The sequence below is a fragment of the Lathyrus oleraceus genome, chromosome 5 (assembly GCF_024323335.1).
Source record: "Lathyrus oleraceus cultivar Zhongwan6 chromosome 5, CAAS_Psat_ZW6_1.0, whole genome shotgun sequence".
Classification (NCBI taxonomy): domain Eukaryota; kingdom Viridiplantae; phylum Streptophyta; class Magnoliopsida; order Fabales; family Fabaceae; genus Lathyrus; species Lathyrus oleraceus.
In genome coordinates this window covers 379,753,937-379,776,337 of record NC_066583.1, presented here as the reverse complement: position 1 = coordinate 379,776,337, position 22,401 = coordinate 379,753,937, and positions in this window count along the sequence as shown.

Sequence of the window (22,401 nt, the reverse complement as noted above, 5' to 3'; positions counted from 1 at the left end):
AGTCAGGGAAGGGCGCCTGACTAGAGAAGGAGGCTCTTCTGCCAAACGATATGAGGCGTTTGGAAAGAAGAAAGATGGTGAGGCACATGTTGTGACCTCCCATGTCAAACCCAGAAGACCCTCTGTGAGGAGGAAGACCGTGCGTCCCGCCGGTAATCAGCATCAGATGGCTCACATAGCACCTGTTTTCAGAGAAAACCAACACTATCAACATAATAATAACCAGCAACAGCAACACCAACAATATCAACAACAACAGCACCGTCCTCAACAGCAGGCCTACCAGCCTCGAAACAATAATCAGACCAGTACAAGCTATGAGAGGAAAAGGGTCACTTTCGATCCTATTCCCATGACATACGCAAAGCTATATCCTTCTTTGATAGAGAGGAAATTGATCACTCCACGTGACCCATCGACTATACCTACCAACCCTCAGTGGTGGTATAAGCCCGAGTTACATTGTGTTTATCATTCCGGTGCCCCCGGACATGATGTGGAGAACTGCTACCCGCTGAAGACCAAGGTTCAAGACCTTGTGAGGAGCGGTATATTGTGTTTCGAGGACGTAGGTCCCAACGTCAAGAAGAACCCAATGCCCGAGCATGGGAAATCTGCTGTCAACATGGTCCAGAGCTGCCCTGGTAAATACAAGGTCCGATATGTCAGCCATATCCAACAATCATTGGTAGAGATGCACAGACTGTTGTGTGAATACAGTCATTACGAGCACGACCATGACAGATGTCGAGTCTGCAATGTCAATCATAGGGGGTGTCGTCAAGTCCGTAAAGACATCCAAGAAATGTTGGATGAAGGTGTAATTGAAATACTTCAGAATCGCGATGGGGATGATGAAGTTAATGTGATATCACCAGTGTTCAGGATCCCAGAGCCTATTGTCATCCGATATGATGGCTGCAACCAGAAGGCTTCTCCCTCTCTCATAATTAAACCAGCTAGCCCTATGCCATATTCTTCTGATAAGGATGTCCCTTATCGTTACAATGATGTGGCATTGGAAGATGGGAAGGAGGTTCCCCTGCCCTCTACCTCTGTTGTTAATAACGCTGATGTCAGCGGACTGACCCGTAGTGGTCATGTTTTCTCGGCTCCGCCGAAACCCCAGGCTGACATCAGAAGGGCTGATGTTGTTGATTGTGTTGTTCGTCCGGTTGGAAATGTTGTTATTGCTCTGAATCCGGCACTTGTTGCTAATAAACCTGCCACCGCTGTAAGGACTCTTGTCCCTGCTGGCCAGAATGGCACAATGAAATAGGACTGTGATGAGATGCTGAGGCTCATCAAAAGGAGTGAATACAATGTTGTAGATCAACTTCTACAAACGCCATCAAAGATCTCTGTGCTATCTTTTCTAATGAACTTAGAACCACACCGTGAAGCTCTGCAGAAGGTGTTGGATGTGGCGTATGTAGATCATGACGTCACAATAGAATAATTCGATAGTATTGTTGCAAACATTACTGCTTGTAACAATCTGAGTTTTTGTGATGTTGATCTCCCTGAGGAGGGAAAAGACCACAATTTGGCACTTCACATATCTATGAGCTGCAAAGATGATGCCATGTCTAATATGCTGGTAGACACTGGATCATCACTAAATGTGTTGCCAAAATCCACTCTGGCTAGATTGTCATACCAGGGGCCTCCCATGAGGCAGAGTGGAGTGGTCGTCAAAGCTTTTGATGGATCCCGCAAAACGGTGATTTGTGAGGTCGAACTACCAGTCAAGATTGGACCAAGCGATTTCCAGATCACTTTTCAGGTCATGGATATCCACCCATCATATAGCTGTCTGTTGGGCAGACCATGGATTCACGAGGTAGGCGCCGTGACATCCACCCTACACCAGAAATTGAAATTTGTCAAGAACAAAAAGTTGGTGGTGGTAGGGGGAGAAAAGGCTCTCCTGGTTAGCCATCTGTCTTCCTTTTCTTATATAGGCGTTGAGGATGAAGTTGGGACGCTGTTCCAAGCTTTATCTATTGCTGAGCCTTCTAAGAAAGGAACTTCGTCATTTGCATCCTACAATGATGCTAAGTTGGCCATTGAGCATGGCACAACTACTGGTTTAGGACAAATGATCAAGATAGAAGACAATAAATCCCGGGCTGGCATAGGGTATTCTTCGAGCACTTTCAACAGGCATGGGATGTTCCAGAGTGGTGGGTTCATCCACGCCGTCCAAGACGAGGAAGCTGCTGCTATTGTGGAAGAGGATGCAGAGGAGGATTCTGGCAACTTTGTCATCCCTGGAGGGGTCTGCAATAATTAGGTCGTTGTTGATGTTCCAACAGTTGTCTATAAGTCGACGTAATGTTCACCTTTTGTTTAAAAAAACCCTTCTCCCATGCCAAAAGGAGGAGTGATGACATTGTTGGCTCATAAATACAATGATATTTCATTCAATAAATTCATGTTAAATGTTTATTTTTCCAATTATTTTCACTTTTTGCTTTTTGCATGAAATTGGTGATCACATAAAACCTTAAAAAATAGAATAAAATCAATATTTTCATCTGCTTAATAATTTTCCTTGTTTGAATTCTAAAATTTCTTTATATCCAAAATCATTATGCAGGTTGATCAAACCCATTGAACATAATGATCCAACGCCGTCTCCCAACTTTGAGTTCCCTGTATTTGAGGCCGAGGAAGATGATGTTGAAGAGATTCCTGAGGAGATTACCCGTCTACTTGAGCACAAAGAAAAGATCATTCAACCACATCTTAAGAATTTGGAAACAGTCAACTTGGGGTCTGAAGATTGCATTCGTGAAGGGAAGATTGGGGCACTCCTGGAAGAATCTGTAAAGAAGGGGTTGATTGAGTTGCTACGAGAATACGTCGACGTCTTTGCCTGGTCATATGAAGACATGCCTGGTCTAGATACTGATATCGTGCAACATTTCCTGCCTTTAAAGCCTGAGTGTGTGCCTGTAAAGCAGAAGCTCAGAAGAACTCATCCCGATATGGCAGTGAAGATTAAAGAAGAAGTTCAGAAGCAAATTCATGTGGGGTTTCTGGTGACTTCTACATATCCTCAATGGGTGGCCAATATTGTGCCTGTGCCTAAGAAAGATGGAAAAGTCCGAATGTGTGTGGACTATAGAGACTTGAATAAGGCTAGTCCGAAAGATGATTTTCCTCTACCACATATTGATATGTTGGTAGATAATACAACTAAATTCAATGTCTTCTCATTTATGGACGGATTTTCCGGATATAATCATATTAAAATGGCACCCGAGGATATGGAGAAGACAACATTCATCACACCTTGGGGAACATTCTGTTATCGAGTGATGCTCTTCAGTTTGAAGAACGCTAGAGCCACGTATCAACGAGCTATGACTACCTTGTTTCACGATATGATGCACAAGGAAATCAAGGTATATGTTGATGATATGATTGCAAAGTCAAGAACGGAAGTTGAACATGTTGAGCACTTGTTGAAGCTTTTTCAGCGTTTGAGGAAGTTTAAGCTTCGTCTAAATCCTAACAAGTGTACATTTGGAGTCCACTCTAGCAAGTTATTGGGCTTTATTGTCAACGAGAGAGGTATTGAAGTTGATCCTGCCAAGGTCAAATCAATACAAGAGATGCCTGTGCCCAAAATTGAGAAACAAGTCTGAGGTTTTCTTGGCCGCTTGAATTATATTTCCCGATTTATATCCTACATGACTGCCACATGTGCGCCGATATTCAAGCTCCTCCAGAAAGATCAGCGTCATGATTGGATCGAAGATTGCCAAAAAGCCTTTGACAGTATCAAAAAGTATCTGTCCGAGCCTCCGATTCTGTCCCCGCCTGTGGAAGGGAGACCCTTGATTATGTATCTGACAGTTCTTGAAGACTCTATGGGTTGTGTACTTGGTCAGCAAGATGAATCAGGGAAGAAAGAATATGCTATCTACTATCTGAGTAAGAAGTTCACTGATTGTGAGTGTCGATACTCGATGCTTGAGAAAACAGGTTGTGCTTTGGCTTGGGCTGCTAAGCGCTTACGCCAGTACATGTTGAATCATACGACTTGGTTGATATCCAAAATGGATGCAATCAAGTATATCTTTGAGAAGCCTGCTTTAACTGGAGGATTGCCCGTTGGCAGATGCTGTTGTCTGAGTATGATATCGAGTATCGAGCTTAGAAGGCTATTAAAGGTAGTATCTTGGATGACCACTTGGCACATCAACCAATTGAGGATTATCAGTCGGTTCAGTATGACTTCCCAGATGAGGAGATTCTATATTTGAAAATGAAAGATTGCGATGAGCCTACGCTCGATGAAGGGCCAGAGCCTGGTTCCCGATGGAGTATGGTGTTTGATGGGGTTGTAAATCCATATGGAAATGGTATTGGGGCAGTGATTATTACTCCTCAAGGAACGCATTTTCCTTTCACAGCAAGGCTAACTTTCAAAAGCACGAATAATATGGCTGAGTATGAGGCCTGTATTATGGGATTGGAAGAGTGTATTGATCTTCGAATCAAACATCTTGATGTTTATGGCGATTCGGCCCTTGTTGTTAATCAGATTAAGGGTGAATGGGAGACGAATCAGCCTGGCCTCATCCCATACAAATATTATGCGAGGAGGATTTCAACTTTCTTTACTGAGGTTGACTTCCATCATATTCCTCAAGATGAGAATCGGATGGCAGATGCACTTGATACGCTTGCTTCTATGGTTATGGTGAGACTCTGGAATGAGGTTCCCAATATCAATGTGATGCGCTTGGATAGACCAACTCATGTATTTGCAGTAGAAGAAGTAAAAGATGACAAGCCATGGTATTATGATATCAAGTGTTTTCTTCAAAGTCAGAGTTACCCGCCTGGGGCATCTATTAAAGATAGAAAGACTTTGAGGAGATTATCTAGCAGTTTCTACCTCAATGGCGATGTGCTTTACAAGAGGAATTTTGACATGGTTTTGCTCAGATGCGTGGATAGACACGAAACACACCTGATGATGACTGAAGTCCATGACGGTTCATTTGGTACTCATTCCAATGGACATGCCATGGCAAGTAAGATGTTGAGAGCAGGCTACTATTGGCTTACAATGGAGTCTGACTACTGCAAATATGTGAAGAAATGCCACAAATGTCTAATTTATGCGGATAAGATTCATATCCCCCCGACACTTCTGTATGTGATTTCATCACCATGGCCTTTCTCTATGTGGAGAATTGACATGATTGGCATGATAGAGCCGAAAGCGTCCAACGGTCACAGGTTTATTCTCGTACAAATTGATTACTTCACCAAGTGGGTTGAAGCAGCGTCATATGCAAACGTGACCAGACAGGTGGTTGTGAAGTTAATCAAGAATCAACTCATATATCGTTATGGTGTGCCAAACAAGATCATTACTGATAATGATTCTAACTTGAACATCAAGATGATGAAAGATTTGGGCCCTCCATGCGCCTGTACAGGCCCATGCATGGAGGCCCTTATCATTCATGCACACACTTTGCTCATGCTTGCAGCTTCCATTTGCTATAAATAAGAGTGCTAGGCTTCATAATTCAACAACCTGAAGGCGCCTGTTATGCTGCACAACTCCCTCCATAGCCATACCTAAAGGAATTTTCACTTGTTTTTCAAAATTTCAGATCTGAATTTCAACTACATTGGTTGATTTTCAAACTCATAACTCCTTGACCTTGCTTTATCTTCATCTCTAGATCACGCTGCAAGCAATAGCTAAGAGGAATTGTACTCCATAGATCCACTTTTCTGAGGTGGATATCCAAACTTATCTTCTTCGAAACTCATTGTTTATAGCTTGTTTCTTGCATTTATTGGGTTGGCTGAAGTCCTCTCATCAGAGGCAATTCATTTATGCTTTTAATTTTGAAATTCCACTAAGTTCAAGATGAACACCATCATTTTCAACCTCTGATTTCTCTCTCCATGGAAGTCTAGAGTGAAAATAGATGGCACAGGGGTGATGTACATCACCCCAGCTTTCCATTGTTGTATAGATTGCCTCATTTGGTGAAGGTTTTTTCTCTGCAACTCTTGCCAGAATCTCTGGCCTCGCCGGAGAAGACGGTGGTGTACACCACCGTCTGTTTTCCAGATCAAACCATGGCCGTTGGATTTAATTTCCAGATCTAATATGGACCTTCCTTTGTTATGACTTTTTTAATGTCCACATGTTTCTCATGGACAAGCGTGTTTGGTGGACGCGCGCTTGAGAATCGTTTGATGCGCCAACTCAATTAATGAGCCTGAATCCAACGCCTCACGTTTTTTCTCATTTTTTATTTCTGATTTAATTTTCATTTTATTTCTTTTATTCCATTTCATTTCAAAAAAATCATATCTCATTCATTTTAATTCCAAAAAATGTGAGACCAATTGCATTATTTCTCTTTTAATTTCTTGTTTCTAAAAATGATTTTTAATAGTTTTTATTTTATCATTTGATATTTTTTATGAATTTTCTCTTTTCTGGTTATTTTTAATTCATTTTAAATAGTTTTTTATATTCAAAAAATACAAAAATATTTTCTCAACCTCTTCGAATGATGATGGATCTATGAAAAATATTCTCATCGATTTATTAATTGATTTGAGATTTTAACTCAATTAGGTTATTTTTATGCATTTTTAATTGATTAAAAATAGTTTTTGGTTTCTAAAAATGCTGAATTTTTTTGTCAAACTTTGCTTGACCTTGTTGAACTCAGGATGATCCATTTGGACTTTTCAAAGTTGATTTGAAATGGATTTTAAGTTTGACCTTTAATTGTTTATTTTAATTCAAGTATTATTTTAATTTTGAAAAATACCAAAAATATTTTATTTGTTTCTTGACTTCTAAGTTTCATTTTGCTTCTGTTTACTAATGTTTGACCTTGATTCCATCTATCTTTGGTCAATGTATGTTGATTACTTCATTTGAATTTCCATGTTCATTCTTATTCATCTCATTCTTCATCTCTTTTTTCTTTTTGATCAATGAGTTAAAGATTGGTGGTTAGCCTTGATATATGGGAGGTTTAACATTCCTTGATTCAAATCTAATTCATCTTGATCATAGATCAAGCAAATTTCTAAACTCACTCTTGTCCATTCTTTGTTTGCATTATAAAACTTTTTTATGTGTGTCCTTTTGTGCTAGGGATTCCCATTTGAGCCAAATTGAAGAACCATTGTCATGTGCACCTAAAGTGAGAGACACTAAGCATTTATGAGTTGGTTTGAGACCACCAAGCATGCTTGAATTGTATATTATTGCTTTTCTCATTTTGTTTACTAACCAAAAGCACAAAAATATGTCACTAACATCTTTTGTTTTGTAACTTGAGCAATCATGTGATCTAAGGCTCCTAGGAGGCCCCTATGCTCGAAGAATGGCCAGGTGAAGGTGAAAGCAAGCATGACAATGGTTCACAAAGCTATCAATCATCACATATGCCTCCCAAGTATCTCAATTCATCATTTTGATCAAAGCAAACCAAAGGGCTTGAGGATTGTTGAAATTCTGGTATAGTCAGAGTTCAGATGTTCTACACGAAGTCATGACATCTAATCCAACAATGTTACTAAATACAGCAAGATAGTTATACAAATTAAAACCCAGTACTCATATGCACCCAGTCACAGATGTCAAGACATCTGCTAATATACCACCATGGAAAGAAGAACATCCAGTTCTGTCCATCTAGTGCAAAGACACAGTAGAGATCAAACATAACACTTATATTTATTGATCCTGCCCAGGTATCAACATGATGTCTCAACATTGATTTGAACATCACCTACTCCAACATTACAGAAGGATGAACTGAACAGACCAACCAGTCTACCAGTAACAGCAGTCAATAATGAATGTCATAACATTCTGTTTTGCAATCAGACTGCAGGCTATGTGTCAAGTCTGTTATTCTCTTCATAAGCAGACTGGAAACAGCTTGAGTTATAACAGACAAAATATATTGTGCAGAAGGTAAAAACACCAATAATTGTTAACCCAGTTCGGTACAACATTATCTACTCTGGGGACATACCAAGCCAGGAAGAAGATCCACTATTAGCAGTATTAATTCAGAGTTAAACTCCCCCGTTTACAACTCCTCACTTAATCCCTACCCAGTGCAATCTATACCTAGGCACTCCTAGATAGAAACCTCCAGTTTCCATTCCTATCATTACAATTACCATGTAATGCTAAACAACTTGAACTTGCTTCACACCTTCGTTCAAGATCATAACAAACTCTCACCTACAGGCTTTGAGTTACAAATAATCTCATGCCTTCTAGCACTGAGAAACACACGGTAACCATCCCACAGGTTGGGAGGTTTACCTTACACACACCCCTAATTTTACATTGTTTGAGGCTTACAAAACCTAGGTTACAATCTACTATTTATAACCTAGCCACCCAACTGAATTTGGGCCTTCAGGAAATCGCAGCAAATCTTTCCTTTGCTGTTACAGAGCTGGCAGATTTCTTCTGCTTCAATCAAGGTCTTCAATCTTTTATTTTCTTAAAAGATCTTACCATATTTTCATATTTAGAAACTGTATATTCACCATATATATTTCCAAATCTTCTGATTGAATCTTCAAGATCTTCACATAGGAGATAGGATATTCACCAGATCTCCTAACAAATCACAAACTCAACCAGAATTAACTGATTCAGTATGATACACATGTGAGATGTCACAGTCCCGATGTCGTGACATCTTACATGACATGTTGGTCCAGATGTTGAACTTCTTCAACCCAACATATTAAAACAACAGAGGTGCTTACATTATTTGTTTTACAAAATTAATGCCAATCTTAAGGTACCAACAATCTCCCCCTTTGGCAAATTTTAGCTAAAACAAATAACCCTCTTTTTCCATGACAACCCCAATGCCACCACCACTATTGGTGTACATGAGGAAGAAGATGTACAAGGATCAGCTCTACCACAACCCTTCCCCTCAACAGTAGGGTTTCCTGAAGAATATGTAATGCTGAGTACATAGATGATGTAACTCAGATCACAAGACACAACTGTCTTCTTAACTCAGATCACAAGACATAACTAATATACCCAGTTAGTGACATTTGTGTCTGAATCCATCTTCTCCTTGCTACCAGATATTGCTTGCTTCTGGTGCATCCTCAAGACAATGTTTCTCTCCCCCTTTTTAGCTAAACATTTATAAATGACACCTTCACAAAACCAGATCCAGGAACAGAATGCCCAGATCTTAACAAACCCCATGGTTTAGAGGGAATGAAATGTCACTCTTGTGAGAAGAAGAGTGCTGATACATCCTTTAAATAGGCCAGACCATGCTTAGGAATTAACGATAGGAGTAGATGCTTGGTCAAGATCCATAAATATTTGCTGAGAATCAGACAGAGAATCACCACCAATATCCCAGACTATCTTTGAATACCTTTTACAGCCCTTGACTGTTTCCAGAAATAGTAGTTCCAAGACAATCCCATAAATGCTGTCAGACACGTTACAAGCTATGTCTGAACATTTGACACTGCTTTTTGTCTGCATTCTTCCTATATTCTCCCTATCACTGTTTTCTAAAGCTACTTTCTCACCTCCAATGGTAGCTTGACATCTGGCACCATACATCCACATTTCCTGAAATGACTTCCAGCAGGTACATAGGATATCTTATGTTAAGACATCACATATGACATCTTGTGAACCATCTGACCCTTTTGTTCACAAGGAAAACTAACAACAATTAACCAGCATCACTGTAGTTTAATTAGCAACAAAAGAAAAACAATTACTAGCTATGGCTACTAGTAATACACATATGCACAAGGGTACTTCTCCTCCCCCTCAATATGTGCAACAATCAACAGAATTACTAGTTATGGATGCAGCTTGTAAGACACACAAATGCATAATGCACCAGGGTACTTCTTCTCCCCCTAAATCTGTGCATTCAAAACAGCTACTGATCTCCAATACCTGTACCATCCAGAATGTCATACTGACATCTGCTTCAACATCAGCACCTGTACACCACATCCATATTTCCTTATGGCTGAAGTTTCAGAAGGAAATAACAATATTGTCCAAGGTCATGTCATGACATCCGGTCAGACATTCTTCTGCTCACTCAGCCTTGACACACGTCCCATCATCTCACTAACTAACAAGGTGTCATACCTTGTTATCTGAGAACTCATAGGCCACAAGCATCATGAACACCCAAATCTCCTCTTGAACCTTGGAGATCACACATGAACATATCCAACACCCCAAGGTTGGACCTTCACAAACTTCCTGATTCAAAGAGAACCCAGACCACTTGATGAATGGAAAACATAAGACGCATCTTCATGTCTTCAAGAGCACACCCTCTGTTCAACCCTCTTGGTTGAACACATCCCCACTCTGTGTCAATCTCTCTTCTAACCAGAACAGAAAACTCCTTTGCTCCATGCTCTAACTAGAGTTAGGACATCCTTCACACCATAACACCATCTGATGATCTTCAGATATCACTGAGTCACTAGCTTGATCCATAAGAAACCAGACACAAACCCTAGCTCTCTCTCTAAATTTCGCTCAGTCTTGGTTGTGTGTACAATCAGGTTTTCTAAGTCCCCTTTTATAGAAACATTGGACACTTGAAAACCCTAGATATATTTTCCAAACAAATCTTTTCATGTCAGCTGTAAAGATCTCCTTGGAAAATAAACAAATCTGGTTGATATCCCTGAAAGAATGCGCCAGCTAGCCATATCTTCAATCAACCAATGATTGCCACCAATTGTGCAATCACAAAACACCATACATTCATACTGAATGTTTTGTGTACAAGATGTCAAGACATCGGGTCTGACATCTGGAAAAAATCCTGCATAGTCCAGTTTCCTTTTATAGCAGGTACAGCCATATCAGTTACCATGACAAATAGTATGTCAACTGAAACAATCCTGCAGCATATGTCTTCCATGTAAGCTCCAGCAGGTACAACCAATATCAGAATCCTTGTCAATGCATGTGGCATTCTGAAATAATCCTGCTTGCATATGATCTTCAACTCCAGCAGGTACATACTCCAAGAGATGACTGGAAAACACCTCCTTTTGTCTTCAACTTACTACTTTTCTGCTCAAAAGTAACTTGTCTCAGGCTATCCTCAAGAATAATCAATTGCCATATGTAGATTATCTTGATTCTTTGAACTCACTCCTGAGATAGACCAAGTGCCACTGGTTGATTACCTCCTTCATGAATCCTCATATGAAAAAGTCAAATGCCATTCTTTTGACCTCTCCACGTTTATCAGACTTCTCCCAAGGATATTCTGACCTTCCAAGTGATACTTGAACTTCAAGCTTTTTGAAGCATCCAATCTACAACCCTGTAGACCCTCCTATCTCAAGTTGACGTGCCACTTCATCAACTAGGATTCTGATGTTGAACCAAAAGTCATAACATTGTGTTTTTCCATCTAGCTGTTGAATTCAGCTCCTTCTTCTGCCACTTGAAAGAACTTCCTCCCTTCACAGAACAAGAGTTCAATGTTCTCATAGACTTGATTGTGGAACCAAGTTTGAGTAAACAACCTCCATCCTGCAGGTTTGCAGTTAAGTCATCCAAGCTCCCACCTTGATGAATCCCTGCTTCTTCTCCAAAGACATCAGACACTCTGATGCATGAGTCTTCAGAAGGACCAGTTAGAAACTATCCCTTCAGCTATACCAAGGATTCCACTTCCGAAAGCAAAGATGTTTCCATGATGTCAAGACTGCTGCCACTTGTTCTTGACTCCATAGTGTGCATTAGCTAATGCACTTCCTTACCTAGATCAGAAGTAAACTGATCCAAGTAACCACCATCAGGACTATGATGTTTTCTTCTTCTTGTACATACCAAGGCTGAACATGTTTCTTGCCAGGAAACCTTTTCAGAGATCACATACTTTTGCTGCCACCAAAGTGATAGATCATAAACCAATGTACTATCCTTCCTGTGATTCTGCACAGGATCTTGAAGATGAGATGTTCCAACATCTTTTAAAACACCATTTATCTTGAGCTCCAAGGATAATCAATTAAATACTTGTACTTGGCACAAGTAGACATTGATCTTAAATCCTTTCCCAATATTCCTTTCAGATACTTTCACCATAATAATACTTTGAAAATACTCTTCTGGTGTCAACATCTTCTGCTTGCAAGCACTTCAACAGTTTTGAAAAACTTCCCAGATTAAATTCACCCTTAGGAATGAGAGAGATGAACTCTTCCTTGCAAATGTGTTACACAACCACCAGAACCCATGTGACATAGGTCAGCAGCCAACCAGACCCTAGGCTGACCGGACGTGAGGAGGTTAACCAGAACTCCCCCTCAAATTAACAATCATGGAAACTCTACACCAATATCCATGCATTGTGCACACATGTCTCAGCATGACATACACCATCCCTACCAATCAGACTCCAGCTGACCATCACTACTAGTGAAAGAAACCAACACCAGTCAATAGTAGTTATGCATTTCCAGAGCATACTACCTCAACCAACCTCTGAATCTTCATATTCTCACTCCTTGAAAGAACTGCCACTTCTGAGCGTGGTGTTTGAATAACAAGATTCATGGTCCCAATGGCAATCAGGTTACCTTATTATTGACTTCTAACATCCAGGGGACTTGTCTTCATAGTAATTCATGGAACAACTATTCAATCCTGACCAATCTATATGAATAAGACAGACAGCAGGAAATTGCACCATGTCGCATCTCAACCACCTTCACTTTTAGAGACCAGACGTCTAAAAGTGAACTTCTTGGGCTCACATACAGTCGACCCTACCCTTGTCACCTTAGAACACATAGATGTCTCCTCTTCCAGGTCAGGAGTAGGTTCCAAACAAAAGTAACCCTTTGTTTGACACCTAAACACATCTGCTCTTCAACTAGTAGCTGCAAACTTGTTGAACAACATGTTCTAACATAACCTAGAACATTAGTTCCACCTTCTTGGAACAAAAACCTCCTTGAAAGTCTTCAAGGTCTTCATATCCACTACCCAAGATAGTAAAAGAATCAGTGATCAGGTGATTCTTACAATCCTGAAGAGAGAACGTCATGATGAGTGGACTTGAGGAGACTCAAGTATCTTTTACATCTTCAGTAGATTATGATGAAAACTTGAATACATCAGCCTTTTATCCATATGAGGGAAAAACTTCATCAGAGTTTGAGTTTTGCCAGGTATTATGCAGCGGAAATCATAATACAACTCAACCTATGACCACACACTTTACCAAATCAGCCTCCAAGAACATACCAAGTTTGAATATGTTTCAATACTAGCCCAACTGTTCCACACAAAGGCCACTGCCAATCTCTAGAGACAGGTACACACAGTTCTTGTCATGAATGGTCCATCCACCTTCTTCAAGGGACCATTCAGGGGGATCACAGAACCTTCCACAGGTTCCCCCATCAGTACTAACATAACTCCTTGTAAGATACCAGAAAGTATCACCCATGGATCTCATCCAGAAACAGAACAGGATGCCTACTCTGATACCAATTGAAATTCTGGTATAGTCAGAGTTCAGATGTTCTACACGAAGTCATGACATCTGATCCAACAATGTTACTAAATATAGCAAGACAGTTATACAAATTAAAACCCAGTACTCATATGCATCCAGTCACAGATGTCAAGACATCTGCTAATATACCACCATGGAAAGAAGAACAACTAGTTCTGTCCATCTAGTGCAAAGACACAGTAAAGATCAAACATAGCACTTATGTTTATTGATCCTGCCCAGGTAGCAGCATGATGTCTCAACATTGATTTGAACATCACCTGCTCCAACATTATAGAAGGATTAACTGAACAGACCAACCAGTCTACCAGTAACAATAGTCAATAATGAATGTCATAACCTAGCCACCCAACTGAATTTGGGCCTTCAGAAATCGCAACAAATCTTTCCTTTGCTGTTACAGAGCTGGCAGATTTCTTCTGCTTCAATCAAGGTCTTCAATCTTTTATTTTCTTAAAAGATCTTACCATATCTTCATATTTAGAAACTGTATATTCACCATATATATTTCCAAATCTTCTGATTGAATTTTCAAGATCTTCACATAGGAGATAGGATATTCACCAGATCTCCTAACAAATCACAAACCAAACCAGAATTAACTGATTCAGTTTGATACACATGTGAGATGTCACAGTCCCGATGTCGTGACATCTTACATGACATGTTGATCCAGATGTTGAACTTCTTCAACCCAACATATTAAAACAACAGAGGTGCTTACATTATTTGTTTTACAAAATTAATGCCAATCTTAAGGTACCAACAATCTCCCCCTTTGGCAAATTTTAGCTAAAACAAATAACCCTCTTTTTCCATGACAGCCCCAATGCCACCACCACTGTTGGTGTACATGAGGAAGAAGATGTACATAAGTCCAAATTTATTGTCTTGAAAATATTTACAACTTTGATGTTTAAGGTTTTGTCATTTGGAGCTTGCATCATTGAAACAGAAGGGCTTGAAGTTGGCCCATTTTGGAAATTTTCACATACACGTGTTTTGCACCTTGCACTTTATGATCAATTTTCATCAATTTCCCAATTCCAAATGAAGTTTTGTTCAACATAACAATTGATCCTCATGTCAAGAGCTTTCCAACAATTACCCATAAGGCCATGTTCTATTTTTGGAGAAGGCATTTTCGAAGAAGAGAACATTTTGGTACATTTTTGGAAACTTGATTCAAACTTTATGCATGAGCCAAATACATCTCATTTGCACGTCCAAAACTTATTTGCTAATGTTAAGTTTGCTATTCCAATAAGATTTGGGCCCTTCATGCGCCTGTACAGGCCCATGCATGGAGGCCCTTATCATTCATGCACACACTTTGCTCATGCTTGCAGCTTCCATTTGCTATAAATAAGAGTGCTAGGCTTCATAATTCAACAACCTGAAGGCGCCTGTTATGCTGCACAACTCCCTCCATAGCCATACCTGAAGGCGCATGTTATGCTGCACAACTTATCTTCTTCGAAACTCATTGTTTATAGCTTGTTTCTTGCATTTATTGGGTTGACTGAAGTCCTCTCATCAGAGACAATTCATTTATGCTTTTAATTTTGAAATTCCACTAAGTTCAAGATGAACACCATCATTTCCAACCTCTGATTTCTCTCTCCATGGAAGTCTAGAGTGAAAATAGATGGCACAGGGGTGATGTACATCACCACAGCTTTCCATTGCTGTATAGATCGCCTCATTTGGTGAAGGTTTTTTCTCTGCAACTCTCGCCGGAATCTCTGGCCTCGCCGGAGAAGACGGTGGTGTATACCACTGTCTGTTTTCCAGATCAAACCATGACCGTTGGATTTAATTTCCAGATCTAATATGGACCTTCCTTTGTTATGACTTTTTTAATGTCCACATGTTTCTCATGGACCAGCGTGTTTGGTGGACGCGCGCTTGAGAATCGTTTGATGCGCCAGCTCAATTAATGAGCCTGAATCCAACGCCTCACGTTTTTTCTCATTTTTTATTTCTGATTTAATTTTCATTTTATTTCTTTTATTCCATTTTATTTCAAAAAATCATATCTCATTCATTTTAATTCCAAAAAATGTGAGACCAATTGCATTATTTCTCTTTTAATTTCTAGTTTCTAAAAATGATTTTTAATATTTTTTATTTTACCATTTGATATTTTTTATGAATTTTCTCTTTTTTGGTTATTTTTAATTCATTTTAAATAGTTTTTTATATTCAAAAAATACAAAAATATTTTCTCAACCTCTTTGAATGATGATGGATCTATGAAAAATATTCTCACTAATTTATTAATTGATTTGAGATTTATTTGAGATTTTAATTCAATTAGGTTATTTTTATGCATTTTTAATTGATTAAAAATAGTTTCTGGTTTCTAAAAATGCTGAATTTTTTTGTCAAAGTTTGTTTGACCTTGTTGAGCCCAGGATGATCCATTTGGACTTTTAAAAGTTGATTTGAAATGGATTTGAAGTTTGACCTTTAATTATTTATTTTAATTTTGAAAAATACCAAAAATATTTTATTTGTTTCTTGACTTCTAAGTTTCATTTTACTTCTGTTTACTAATATTTGACCTTGATTCCATCTATCTTTGGTCAATGTATGTTGATTACTTCGTTTGAATTTCCATGTTCATTCTTATTCATCTCCTTCTTCATCTCTTTTTTCTTTTTGATCAATGAGTTAAAGATTGGTGGTTAGCCTTGACATATAGGAGGTTTAACCTTCCTTGATTCAAATCTAATTCATCTTGATCATAGATCAAGTGAATGGCTTTGGATTAAGGATAGGTTGCTTCCTAATCAAGCATGAAAACCTAAATCAATACAAGATCATTTCCCACTTTCTTTTGGCATGGCAAGTTGTAGGAGCTTGATTCACTAATCAAGATCTCTAACTTGTGTTTGTTGCCTATATTTTATTGACCGGCCTCAAATAGGTGTGACTACTACATTAGTCCACTTACGATTGCTTAACATAACGCTAAATTGCCTTATGGCACACTAACACTAACAATTGACCATTAACATTTAATTCTTGCACTTTACATTTATGCAATTTAATATTCTTGTACATATTATTCATTTACTTTTGCCCTTTTGCTCATTTGAGCACATGTTTATGTTAATGCAATTTGCCTTTTGCTCACTTGAGCACATAATTGTGTATATACTATTGTGCTTGTGTTTTGTTTTGATTGGTGTGAACCAAATGCAAATGGACAAAAGGACTTAGATTCTAGGACGTTCCCTATGCAAAAAATGGAGTGAAAAGGACTTAATGTTGAAGATGAATTGGAAGGACCAAATTTCTAAACTCACTCTTGTCCATTCTTTGTTTGCATTATAGAACTTTTTTATGTGTGTCCTTTTGTGCTAGGGATTCCCATTTGAGCCAAATCGAAGAACCATTGTCATGTGCACCTAAACTGAGAGACACAAGAGCCATTGGAAGATTCCTAAGAGCTTATTTGATTGATTGATTGCTTGAGTATACACTTATTTGCTTGCTAATCCAAAGGAAATGGTACAACTTGGATCCTCACTAGGATCTCAAGAAGGGAACTCCATTGTGGTTTTATTTCTCTTCCTTCATCTTTGTATGATTAGGACTTAGCCATTCTTCTTCTTCCCTCCACTCTAACCCAAGCCAAAACTTTTGTGCAAACACTAACATTGTTTTCAAAATTAGAAAACCTAAGCATTATGCTTTTGATTTTCCAAACTTCTTTTCATAACACTTATTTTGAATTGAATCTTTAAGTCAACTTTGACCATATTTTGTAAATACTTTTCATTGGTAAATATAATTCATTCAAATGTTTTGTGGTTTCAATGGCCACTTTCTTATCAAAACTTTTCATAACCATTAGCTATTAGGTTTGAGTTATCCTTGAGGTTGATATAATGCTCACCTATATCCTTAGTGATGGACAATGAGTCTTCCATGCTTATTATAGGGTTAACCCCTCACTAGCATGTCGAAGCTATCCTCATATGGTGGATTTGTGGTTTTAGGTTGAGTTTTCTCCCTTGGATAACAAAAGACCTTGAGGCTTTTGGACCAATCAATTCACCTACTTATTTTGAGATTTTTACCCCGAACTACGAGGTTTTGATCCTAATATTTTTTAAGATGGTACGTAGGCAGTGGGTTTATCCATTCAAACGCAAAATCGTAAATAATTTGTACATTCTTCTCTCATCTCCCCAATCATGTTTGCACAAATAATTTTCACAAATACCAACCTACCTTACAACAAATTTTGAAAAGGGCTCCCTATGAGTACCTAGGATGTTTTGGGTGCTTAAAACCTTTCCATTGTATAACCAACCCCCTTACCCCGATCTCTGACATTTTTATTAGTTTTTGATTCGATAAAACTTCTCGGTTTTTGTTCGCTTTCTAACCTTTCCTTTGGATAAATAGAAGTGTGGTGGCGACTCGAATTGTATGATTTACTTTTGATTTAGTCAATAAATCTAAAGGTAACGAATACCCCGCTACACCCCTCATTGGTACACAAGGAGGAATCAACTACAACCCTATTTTGGCTCGTCGTCAACTTGGGTTCCCCTTGAGAGATAAACCTAATAACACCCAGTTAGAAGGTCTTTTCTATCAAGAGGGTAAAGATCCCCAACATTTGAAGCAAAGGATGATACATGCTTGGCATAATGTACATAGGAAAGGAAGATCCGAGCTTGGTTCACGCAAATGTATAGCTTTGTAAGCTTACACTACTTGGGTGAATAAGAGATCTTTGGAGTTGAAGATGTCGTATGCCTGTGAAAGACCTATGACTTTGGTTGTGGCTGAGCCATCAAATCTCCCTAACCAAGATGTAGAAGAGTTGGAAGACGAACTCATCCAGATGAAGCAAGAGAGAGTTGTGTGGGAAGAGTGGTTCCATGCTTTGAGCCGAAAGCATGAGGAGTCGCAGCTTGAATCAAAGGACAAAGATGCACTTATTGAACTTCTTGAAGACCGAGCAGTGAAGAGACACAGGGAACCAAATGGTCCGTCTTCCTCTAGTATGCATCAGCCTTCCAGTGCTTGGAAGAAGATTGTTGATCAGGTCGTCCTTGAAAAGGCTTAGATGAAGACATCTTTTCAGACTGAGATTCGACACATCCGAAGGAAGTACGCGCCAGTAACCAGATTATCTGACATTGTTGCTAGGGGATCCTTAGGATGCTTAGTTTCCTTTTCTCTTGTATTTGTACTTTGGTCTCTGAAATCGTACTCAGTGTAATCCTTCCAAATTTTATGAATAAAAGGAGATTTTTATGGTTAATCAAATTGTTATTATTATTATTTGTTTGCAAATAAAACAATGTGTTCCTTGAAATTAAAATAATAAAAAACATTGCATTTCATGCTTCATCTGTGTAACAGGTTTTCTTCTATCAGATGTCTCATTAGTTATTCTTCTGTGCTTCAGCCGAGCTGACTCACTGATACAACACTCACGCCAATCAACCCAGAATTATGGAACATTTGGAACAAGAGAACAGAGAGCTGAAGGATGAGATTGCCCGATTGACTATCATGTTGGAGTCTATTCTTGCTACACAGAATCAGTCTTCACCAACTCCCGCAACTCCTCCCCAAAGAACTGTTATCTTCGAGGTTGCTACCTCGACCATTCCTATTGCTACTACTCAATCCGGTCTATCTATGTCTGCTGGATTCCCGTGGAGGATGCCACCAAATTTCATGTCTAAAGGGTTTGCGCCTACCTTTGCTTCTATGCCGACATCTAGCCCGGTCATGTCTGTGCCACCTCCAGTTGTTCATACCTTACCTCGTGTTGAGAACACCATTTACCATTCTGAGCCATCTGAGAGCCCAAATGTATATGAGAAAATGGATGAAGTGAAGGATCAGTTCCTTGAGCTGCACAAGGAGTTGAAAACGTTGAGAGGAAATGACATGGTTGGTAAAAGTGTTGTTGAACTTTGCTTAGTGCCAAATGTGAAGATCCTGATGAAGTTCAAAGTCCCTGACTTTGAAAAGTATAAGGGAAATACTTGTCCACTTAGTCACCTTGTTATGTACGCCAGAAAGATGTCAACTCAAACTGATAATGATCAATTGCTGATTCACTACTTTCAAGACAGTTTGACTGGTGCTGCTTTAAGATGGTATATGGGGCTAGAGAGTGCAAATGTTCGTACTTTCAACAATTTGGGTGAAGCTTTTGTTAAGCAGTACAAGTATAATGTGGATATGGAGCCTGATAGAGACCAATTGAGGTCTATGTCTCAGAAGAATAAAGAAACATTTAAAGAGTATGCTCAAAGATGGAGAGAACTTGCTGCTCAGATTAATCCTCCATTGGAAGAGAAGGAGATGACGAAGATTTTCCTAAAGACCCTGAGTTCATTTTATTATGAACGAATGATTTCCAGTGCCCCCAATGACTTTATCGAAATGGTAGATATGGGGATGAGGTTAGAAGAAGGAGTCCATGAAGGACGTATGTCCAAGGAAGAGGTGTCATCCAGCAAGAAGTATGGAAGTGGTTTTGCCAAAAGGAAGGAAGGGTAAACCAACTCAGTATCTGCGGGGAGGCAGAAGAGGCCTCATGTCAAAATAAGTTCTCAACCGCGTCAGCATCAACATCAAGTTTCTTCAGTAATTCCTGTGTTTTCCAACAATTCTAACAATCATTCTGTTCCGATTTAACAACAACAACATCAATAACAACCGCAACAAAGAACCACCTCCAACAACAACAATAATCAACAATAAAGTTTTGAGAGGAAGAAGGTTTCCTTTGACCCTATTTCTATGACATACGCAAAATTGTATCTATCTTTGGTTCTCAAGAACCTACTGTCGCACCTCAAAAATGCGATCCCTCGCGATAGGACGCGGAAAAAAAATGTTGTTCGAAACAGAGTCGCCACCGAACTTTATTCATTCCAATGAAGGAATAGGAAAATATCGAGAAAACCTTTGGAAATAAGAACAATGGTCATCGCAACCATATTCGGGTTCGGGAGTCGATTACGTAAGGGGAAGGTATTAGCACCCCTTACGTCCGTTGTACTCAACGGGAACCTCTTAGTCTGATTTTGCTATTTGACTGTTAATTGACTGTTTATCTACTTGCTTTGAGTGATTAGAATTGATGATAGATATGGATGAAGACCTCATGAGGGAAATGGGAGGTTTTTTATTAGTGTGCTCGCGAAGATACAGCAATCTCCTGCCTACGTATCCTTATGGTGCAATAAGGAAATCAGAGCAATCGTAGTTCGGGCTACTACGAATATTTGGTGGGTTTTGTTTTGATGAACGACTGTGTAGGTCGGCGTTCTAACGGCTAAACGCTGGCGTTGTCTACTCTCGGGGGAGGCTCTAGCACTGGTTTGTTGGGCGCATTAGAAAGGATTGACAGTGTTCTTTTGAAAGGGTTTTGGTCACACGGGGGTGACGAGTTGAATTGATGTGTTTGGGTGTTTTGGTTGGTTTCGATCGCTCGGGGGCGAGAAGTTGAGTTTGATTTGTTTGAGATATTTTTGGAGAACGACGAAAGATTGAGCAATGTGGTGTTCACCAATCGTCCAAGTCTTTCGAGGAATAATAAGGCGTCCGCCTTCTAGTCCCTTTTCGTTCGAATTATTTTGAAAGTTTGTTTGCGGATGTTGAATATGCACGGTAGTGAGGCGTACGCCCCCTACTTGCTTATTCAAGGAATAATGAGGCGTGCGCCTCCTATTCCCTTATCCAAGTTTATTTATCGTGTTTTAGTCGGAAGTCGATAATTTGTGCAATATGGCGTACGCCAATTATTCAAATAATCGAGAGATGGTGAGGCGTACGCCTCCTATCTCTTGTCATCCGAAGTTTAATTATAAAAGATATGTTTAAATGTTTGTATGTGATTTGCGAAGATAGTTTGGATTTGAATTGATAGGTTTGGATTGAAAGATGATTTGAGGTTGCTCGATTGTGTTTTTTTAAAATTTGATGACGAAGATTCGAGCAATGTAGCGTACGCCAATTATTCGAATAATCGAAAGATAGTAAGGCGTACGCCTCCTATCCTCTTTTCATCTGAAATATAGAATTAAATGGATTTATAGTTGATTTAGAAAAATATGATTTGATTGTATATGATTATGGGTTTTATTTGAATGACGAAAATCCGAGCAATATGGCGTACGCCAATTATTCGTATAATCGAGAGATAATGAAGCGGATGCTCACTATTCTCCTTTTCATCCAAAGATTAATTAAGAGGATTTTGAATTTGTAGAAATGATTTGAAATAGTATGATTTGAAGTGTTTGAATTTGGAAATCATATTTAATTTGTAAAAAAAGAGATTAAGGTTTTAATTTTGATTATGAAAATTCGAGCAATATGGCGTACGCCAATTGTTCGAATAATCGAAAGATAATGAGGCGTACGCCTCCTATCCTTAATTATCGGAGATTTGGAATTATGTTAATTTGGAAGAATGTTTTGGAATTTGGAAACGATTTGAATTTGAAAGAAAATAGAATTTTGAAAAATGATTAAGGTTTTAATTTTGATTATGAAAATTCGAGCAATATGGCGTACGCCAATTGTTCGAATAATCGAAAGATAATGAGGCGTACGCCTCCTATCCTTAATTATCGGATATTTGGAATGTGCAATTAATTTAGAAAATGATTTGAATGGTATAATTTGAAGTGAAGGTTGAAGTTTTAGAAATGATTTGAAAATGTATGATTATTTTTAATCGGATGACAAAAACTCGTGCAATATGGCGTACGCCAATTATTCGAGTTCTTGAGAAATAGTGAAG